The sequence below is a fragment of the Macrobrachium nipponense genome, chromosome 25 (assembly GCF_015104395.2).
Source record: "Macrobrachium nipponense isolate FS-2020 chromosome 25, ASM1510439v2, whole genome shotgun sequence".
Taxonomy (NCBI): domain Eukaryota; kingdom Metazoa; phylum Arthropoda; class Malacostraca; order Decapoda; family Palaemonidae; genus Macrobrachium; species Macrobrachium nipponense.
The window spans coordinates 13,037,731-13,047,028 of record NC_087214.1 but is presented as its reverse complement, the minus strand read 5'-3'; positions in this window follow the sequence as shown (position 1 = coordinate 13,047,028).

Sequence of the window (9,298 nt, the reverse complement as noted above, 5' to 3'; positions counted from 1 at the left end):
CCAAGCTTCCTCACTTATATATATATATATATTATATATATATATATATATATATATATATATATGTATATATATATATATATATATATATATATGTGTATATATATATATATATATATATATATATATATATATATATATATATATATATATTTATATATACATACATATATATATATATATATATATATATATATATATATATATATATATATATAGATATATGTGTGTGTGTGTGTGTGTGTGTGTGTCTGTGTCTGTGTGTGTCTGTGTGTGTGTATATATCGCCAGCAATCTGAGATATAATGACGAAACTTATGACATCATTAACTTGCCTCCTTCTCAATGGATATTTGTGAAAAAGTCTCAACCTCTAGGCCTCTGGCAACAATGAAATACAACCAATAATCCTTGTTTACACTCTGTAGTAGCGGTGGTAGTACCAGTAGTAGCCTTGGATATCCGAGTGTACTCCTTACCCAAAAAAGGGCCCTATTTATTCTTTTACCTGTTCAAGCTTACGTACGTAGAGTTTGCCACGGGCCTCCTCACTTCTAAACAATTGTGCAAGTTGAAACACAAAAGCTGTCCTGCAACCACGGGGACATGACTTATCATAGCCGCCATTCTTGAAGCCTTGACAAGGTACGAATATTCATTCAGAATTTTGGAGACAGCTGCTTGTCGGCATCACCTTGTTGGAGGAGTCGGTAATACACCATATGTTTACGTCACGTAAATCTTTGAACTTATACATTAGTGTTCTGCCACTGGCTTCGGCTGTTTTGCTTTACTCTTATGAATACACTTTTCTCTAATATAAGTAATAAAGAATGCTGCCGAAAATTAGGTAGGGATGTAAAGTATACTATGGCTAAGTAGGGATGTAAAGTATACTATGGTTAAGTCATATCTTCATCAAATGCACAGAAAAAAGTTATTCCGGAAAAACACCGGGACAAAGGCTCTGAATCTCATAGTAGGTACACACATACCATTGTGGACTTTATTTTTCCATTCTAGATCACGAGAAAGTGATATCAAATAAAATATATCCCGATTTTGCTGGCAAGAATCGACTGATTTGTGAAGGTTACGTGATGAATAAAAGCAAAGAGAATCATTTACCTTGTTCAGAAAGACTTCTTGTACAATATTTTCTTCTTTTATTTTCTTAAGCCCATGTAAGCCTTACTTTTGGGATTTCAGGCTGACATATACACAGTGCATTGATTGATTGATTATGGAATTTAGGTCTTGACAACCAAGCACCGGAACCCATTAGGATTATTCAGCCACCTAATGAAAATGGAATATATAAATTATTATGATTAATTGTGAATGACAACAGTGTTCAAATATGAACGTAAAACATGAAAAATAATAAAACCAATGAACAAATAAAATGATCGAAACCTTAAATTTGAAAACATAGACTTTATAAAGTAAAAATTACTAAAAACACTGAAATCATATCTCATTATAATAACCAGATTCTTTCAGACAACTCATAAGGTTATCTACCTCAACACAACCATTTAAAATTTATAAGATAGTCTTCCCAGCTATTAAGTACTTTACCCTAAGGCGATTAAAGTAGGGCAGTGCACCAGCATGTGCTCAACGTATAGCTGACCATCACAGCGAGCACCATCTGGGTGAAGCTGGTATGGCCAATCCTAAACCGTGTTTGGATGATCTCAAACCTTCTGATGCGATTAAAACCCATCTCAAAAACACAATACTTTTTCTAATATTTGTGTACTTCCTATTTGGGGATAAAGTAGGGGAAGTCCATCTCCTGCCATTTCTTACGGATGTATCTTTTAATAAGTGGATGCATATCGAAATGTGGCGCCTTAATAGTTCAGCATCCTTTGCTTCACTATCAACCAGTTTGTTCCCTTCTATACCAGTGTACCCAGGAACCCAACAAAACTTAACTGATTTGTGGCGAACAGAAAGATGAAAAAACCATTCCTGGGCTTTTTGAATGAAGGGATGGGTAGGGTCAAACTTCTTCAGGGTTTCTAAAGCATTCCTTGAGTCACTATATATTATTGAGGATTTAAATTTCTTATTAAAGCATCAACTATGGCTGTTGCTTCAGCAGTGAATATGGATGAGGAGTCTAGTAACTTTTTTATATGATTCCCCTTCACATACCACTGCACAACCCACTCCATCTTCTGATTTCGATCCATCAGTATAGATTTCCTGCCATTTATATGCCTCTCATCATGCTCCAAGAACTTGTTTCTGACTTTTTCCGGACGACCTGTCTTCTCTGGTAGACATTATAGGTGCCTCACACTTAGGGACCTGGGGCAACCCGAACAAGATGTAAGATACCGTCAACCCCCTAACTGACCGCCCACCAGCGGTAAACTGGGATTTTAAAAACCAACAGAATTGATTGATTTATCAAAGATTATCTGGCGTCACAACTGCTAATGGTTATTGACGCCACTACAATGGAATATATAAAGCATATTTAACAAAGGAAAATCCCCATGATAAGAAAATTAATGATCGTTAAACCTAAAACTTACAAAATTAATAGTAAAAATTAAATTTTATTTAAAATACCAACGGCATTAATAAAATTAAACAGGGCACTTTCAGTAAAATCTGCCCCTAAAATCTTGGTAAGGGAAAAACCATCTTCAGTTCCCCTGCAATGTGGAGGAAAGTACCTCTCTATCTCTCTCATCTGAAAGACTGGTGCACTCAACTATCAGGTGTCAGACTGTCAATGGTACCAAGCAGCCGTTACAATAAGGCTGATGATCCCCACTCATCAGAAAGTCATGTGTCATTTTTGTATGGCCTATTCTAAGACGACTGAGTATTACTTCCCTTTGCCTAGTCATTGATGAATACTTCCAAGGAAAGATGGTGGTAGCTATTTCTTCCATTTTTTGGTTTTCTAGCTCCCGTGCAAATTTCCAGGAATCAAGGAACGCTGATTTAATGACCGGATACATATCATTTGTAGGGAGTGCACACCCAGCTATATTACTTTGGTTGACAGCTGTTTTGGCAAGTGAATCTGCTACTTCGTTTCCTGCCATACCGACATGTGCAGGGGACCAACAGAAAGATACTTTCCTACCCCTAATCTTAAGCAACTGAAGCCACTCTAAAATTTCAATAACGATAGGATGGAGTGAATTAAAATGACCAATAACTTGGAGGACACTCAGTGAATCGCAACAGATAACAAATTGTTCTCCAGAATGACAAGTTATCTCTTTAAGGCCAGTTAGGTTTGCATAACACTGCTGTGAAAATGGATGCCTGATCTGGTAGCCTTCCACTTTTTTTAAAACTGGGAAATACAACTCCATAGGCAACGCCTGCGTCAGACTTGGATTCATCTGTAAAAACTATGGCTGAACCATCATGGTCCGCCAAATGTTCTAAAAAGGAGATACGCAGCATCTCAGCACTCATTTCTTCCATGCTACCAGTGAAGAACCTGCAGTGCTCCACAGAAGGAAGCTTCCAAGGGGCCACAACTGAATACTTAAATGGCCAGACTTTGACCTTTGGAATAGAGTAATCTTCTAAAATTTTTGAAACTCTGTATCCAAAAGGTTTTTGATAACGCGGATTATGTTCATAAAGGCTAAAATATTTATCATTAAAACTGCTTTGCAAGTTAATGAGTCCGAAATCCTCTGGATTCTATGCCAGTATCGAACCAGTGATATCTGACGACATGAATCCAGAGGCAGTTCCCCTGAATCTACCAAAAGGCTTGGGATTGGAGACGATTTAAAGGCACCACTCGCAATCCTTCTTCCTGCATTATGTACCGAATCTAAAATATTTAGTTTTGATTTCGAGGCTGAAGAGTAGTATACCTCACAACCATATGCTAATTTTGATGCCACTATGGCTTTGTAGAGGATCATTAGGTGATTCCTATCTGCTCCCCATGATGCATGGGGAAGCACTTTTAAAACATTCAGAGCTTGCATACACCTAACTTTCAGATCTTTTAGGTAAGGTACCCAAGTCATTCTTTTGTCGAACAGTAATCCCTAAAAACCTCTCTCTTCCTTACATGATATACTCTGATCATGTATGTAGAGGTCAGGATCAGGGTGTATACCTTTAATGTGGCAGAAATGTACAGCAACAGTTTTCGATGTAGAGAACTTAGAACCCCTTTTTTCAGCCCATTCGACAATTTTGTTAATAGCCAGCTGCATTTTTCTCTCAGCCATTGCCATTCGTGAGGCTGCAAACGATAGAGAGAGGTCATCAACAAATAAGGAAAACATTATATCTTTAGGAATCACAGAGTCAATGCCGTTAAGGCACAAAGCAAGCAGTGTTACACTAAGGACACTTTCCTGTGGAACTCCTTCTTCTTGGCTGTAAAGAGATGAAAATTAGTTTCCAACTTTAACCTTAAACCTTCGATTTTTTAGGAAAGCTTGGATGAATAATGGAATTCTCCTCGGAATTCATAATTATGGAGTGTCTTCAAAATACCTTATCTCCAGGTTGTATCATAAGCTTTCTCCAGGTCAAAGAAAAGTGATACATGATGTTTTCTGGAGATGAAAGCCTCACATATTGAATTTTCTAGACGCACTAAGATGTCAGTACAAGAACGCATTTGACGAAAGCCACACTGGGCTGGAGTTATAAGGCCCTTCTTTTCTAAGATCCATATAAGTCGCACATTGACCATTTTTTCCATCAACTTACATATGCATGATGTTAGAGCAATAGGATGATAACTAGACGGAGTAGTACCATCCTTCCGTGGCTTCAAAAAAGCTAGTAATATAGCTATGTTCCACAAAGCTGGAAATGCATTTTCTTTCCATATTTTATTAATGATACTGAGCAAAAACTTTTGTGTTCCGTGTGGCAAATTTTTTATCATTGAATAGGTTATGTCATCTGCACCAGGAGCAGATTCATTACATGATGACAAGGCAGATAAAAATTCCTGAAAGGTAAATGGCTGGTTATATGATTCACTTCGCATGGATGTAAAGTCGAGAATTTTATTTTTCTTTTGAATACGTTCTTCATAGTAAGGTGAGCTTGGTTTTTTAGATGAAACATTGGCAAATGGTCAGCAAAAACCTCACTAACATCCTCTGAATTGGCAACCATGTTTCCATTTACTAATAACACTGGTGGAGGTGTTGTTACATATTTGCCACTAATTTTTCTTATATTATTCCAGACTTCAGGTATAGGGGGTTTCCAATTAATTTTTCAGACAAAATCTGCCCATGACTGACGTTTGGCTTGTTTTACTTGGTATCGAAATCTGGCTCGTGCCTTCTTAAATAAGACTAAATAATAGGAACATTTATTTCTGGAATAGCGTGTAAAAGCTGCTCGCATTGCTTTACGAGCTATTTGACATCGAAGGTTCCACCAAGGAACTGGCTTTCTTTTAAATTTTCCAATTGTACGAGGAATTGTCTTCTGGGCAGCATCAATAATTAGTTTACAAAGGAAATTCAGGGCATCATCTAGGGACTGGAAATCCTCAACATCCATTTCTAAAAAAGTTAGGGTTTTGAATAACGCCGAATTGGCTTTATCCAGAATCCAACAAGGTGATCTTGGTGTAGCAATTTCACCTACTACATTAATAAAGATTGGAAAATGATCACCTAATCCTTCACTCATTGCATTCCAAGAAAAGTCAAGATAACAGTCAGGACTGCATACTGATAAATCTATCACAGAAAAGGTCCCAGTTTGAATATGAAAATGTGTTGGTTCTCCAGAATTAAGGATTGCAAGCTCTTGGTCTTCAATAAAATTATAAATATTGTTTCCTCTAGGATTGGAGATTACATCACCCCACAGGGGTGTCTTCCATTAAAACCACCAACAATAAGAAAAGGCCTTGGAAGCTGATTTATTAATCCCTCTAATTCTCGAGTCAGATTATGATATGTTCTATTTGGAGGTAAAAGCAGTGAACATATGGTATATTTCTTTTTCAGAAAAATCTGATCAGCAACTATTTGTAAGTCTGTTTGCAGTGGATATTTTTCGTGAGCTGTATCTCGCCTAATTAAATTAGCACTACCACCATGAATCCCTACTTGCTCATCATAATCAGAATGATAAAAAAGGTATTCTTTAGGACATATGATTTTTTGTCCAAGCATAGTCTCTTGCAGGGCAATGCATATTGGTGAGTTTTCCTTGATTAAAATTTGTAGATTCATATTTGGCTTGCATCCCCTGACAGTTCCACTGTAAAATTGAAAGCCTGCGATCCATTACTATTGATAATTAATCATTATCTTTTACACATTTTAACCTGGGGATATTGCTCTGGATAACGACGGATTTCTGAGAGGAAAGTTCATTACTTTCATTTCCACTTTTATCTTTTCTTTTTTCTGATGTTCTCTCTTTTCCTGTGATCTGATTTGGGCCGAGTTCCATTGGATGTAGTCAACTGTATTCCTTTAGGTATCTGCTGCACATGATTTAAGAACCTGTGGTTTTGGTTACTAGAGTGATGTGCTATTTTGATTATTGAAAGAACATTCCGCTTTAGGTTTATCATCACCATGCTCCTCTCCACGTGGCGTTGTCTCAGCATGGTTTGACTTTGTGACTGCTGCGGATGGTTGCTGTTGCACAGCATGAGTAGCTGGCACTTGTATACTGGACTTCAGCTTCTTAATTACTGATGAAAATGTAACTCCCGGTCTTAGTTGAAGTTCTAGTACTTTCTTTCTAGCGTCTTTAAACGAAATCTTTTCCATAACTTTAATTGTTTGCACCTCCTTCTCTAAAATAAATTTCAGGATGATTTTCTCCACAATTAATACAAGATGGTGCTTCTTTGCCACAATTACAACATAAAGCAGGTTGTTCATTTATTTTCTTTCTACATTTCTGGATCAAATGACCAAACATCTGGCAGTGGTAACATCTTAAAGGTGATGGTATGTATGGCTTAACTTTGAAGTTCAGCCAGCCTGCCTTGATAGCATTAAGTAATTTAAAGGTATTAAAAGTGAGGATTAGCATTGCCAATGGAACTATCTAATCCCCACCTCCTTTCTCATTCTGACCACCTTTGCCATATTCTGTTCCTCTAATTCCTGCTGAATTTCTTCAGTGTCTAATAAGAGCAGTTCGGGAGCATATATAACTCCTCGACTTTGGTTATGAATAGGATGAGGGAAACACGTAACTTTTCGCCCTACTAAGGTATTCATCTTGAGTAATTTTTCACTTTGTTCAGAAGAGGAGACTTCGACTAATAGGGTCCCATCATCTTGTGGACGAATTTTTGGTACACAGTTACATACATTATTAATTTCTCTGCTTGCTTTAAATACACTGATATTCTGCAATACATCATCTTTGAGCCTAAGAACTACAAACTTATTGTATGAAACTAATCCATACATACTGGGAAGAATCTCCATTTTGCCTTTCTTATTACTTTGAATATTTAAGTTCCTTGAATTCAGTTTTGCATTTTTCTGTTTTCCAAAACAGCAGAAGAAAAAGATTCCATCGTAACGATGTTCGAACCTGAATTATCCATTGCCAAGTCCATTTCCATGCCAGGGTCAGATGATAAAAGAGGGGGGTTGGTCATACATACGAAAAGATATAATTCGTCCGGGTAATCCCCATCCCCACCACGGAGCCACAATTAGAGGACGGGGTCATTCCTTTGACAAAGGCCGCCCTAGGGGTATTACCTGGATATACACCTCACCCTTAGTGCTAAAGTGTCATGATGTCCGTCGAGATCACAACCCGGCACCGAAGGCAGGGTTTGACATGAAACTTTCCCCTCGCTCGACCACGTTGGGTACTCGAGTTCTCGCCTTCCATCAAAGCCAAAGCACAAGTCAAATCATATTCAGAAACAAGCCAAAAGTCATTAACATAAAATCCACACCTACATAGGAGGAGGTGGTAGAAAAATAGAAATAATTTACAGCAAGAGGAAAAGGTTGACTAATTTTGTTTGACCAACAGCTGGGTCCCAATGACCGGTGAGAAACCATCCCCATCAGGCATCAGGGCCCAGCTGCTGGTCCCTAAGCCCCCTACCCACGCCAAGGGGCAGCATCTAGGGCAAACCAACAGAAAACCAGATACTTTAGGGCGATCACGAAAACCAGGTTTCGGTCAATAGTTCAACCGACAGACGCCTTACTTTGTACTAACACCAACTGTAGAAATGACCACCACAGGAGGGATCTGAATGAATGCTGTTCGAACATAATCTCCGTTATACACTGCCTTCTTGCTGATCAACCGTCTCCACTTGTGGTGAAGGTGTGTACCAAAGGTTGGTGGTCTGTCTGCACCACAGATTATCATCCTTCTAGCATGCGGCAGATGCTCTGTGGACTGCCAGTAACTCTCAGTCGAATGTTGAGTACTTTTGTTCGGCTGGTGATAAACTTCTTGCTGAAGAATGCCAACAGGTGATGACCTGTGCCTTGTTCAAGTAACGCACTCATTGCTGTGCTACTCACGATATAGTAATGACAAGGTAGTCCCGCTCTAGAGATGAATTTGGGACTCCTTTGCGCATGTGATTTTGTGATGTCACACAAACCGGTCGAAGCGACAATTTACTGATGTAAACATAGGAATAATTGCCTTTTTTTGCATTTTGAAAAGCAATTTAATAAATATCCCTCCATAGATTTAAGCGGTGAATATGATTTTGAACTTATGAAATATTGCAGTTCATGTGGATATCGACACTGGAGAAATTGAATAGGCAAAATGTTGCACAAATAAGTTTTTTTGTGTGAAACTTTTAGAGAGTGATGGGATCCTGGAGACAGGTCATAGGATTTTTATCATGGATTTTTCAAACCTCCCCGTCTTAACCTTGATTGTATTTGGGATCATGTTGTGAATTGTTTCAAGTTGATTTCCTTTTGTACGTTGTCTGTTAGGGCGACTCCACCTTTCAGTTCATTTAGTTTGTTAAATTAACATAGTTTAATTTTGTGATAAAATTGGGGTTCACAATTTTATCACAAAATTAAGCTCTGCAAAGCTAACAAAACACATCAACTGAAAGGCGGACTCATGCCAACTGACAACTCACAAAAGGAAATCAACTTCAAAACAATTGATAACGAGGTTTCAAATGCACACACGGCCAAGACAGGGAAATTTTTAAAAAATGTGAAAAAAATCCCATGACCTCAGTCTCCACGATACTGTCAGTCTCTAAGTGTTTCACACAAAAATCTCATTTGCGCAACATTTCGCCTATTTGATTTCTCCAATATCAATATTCACA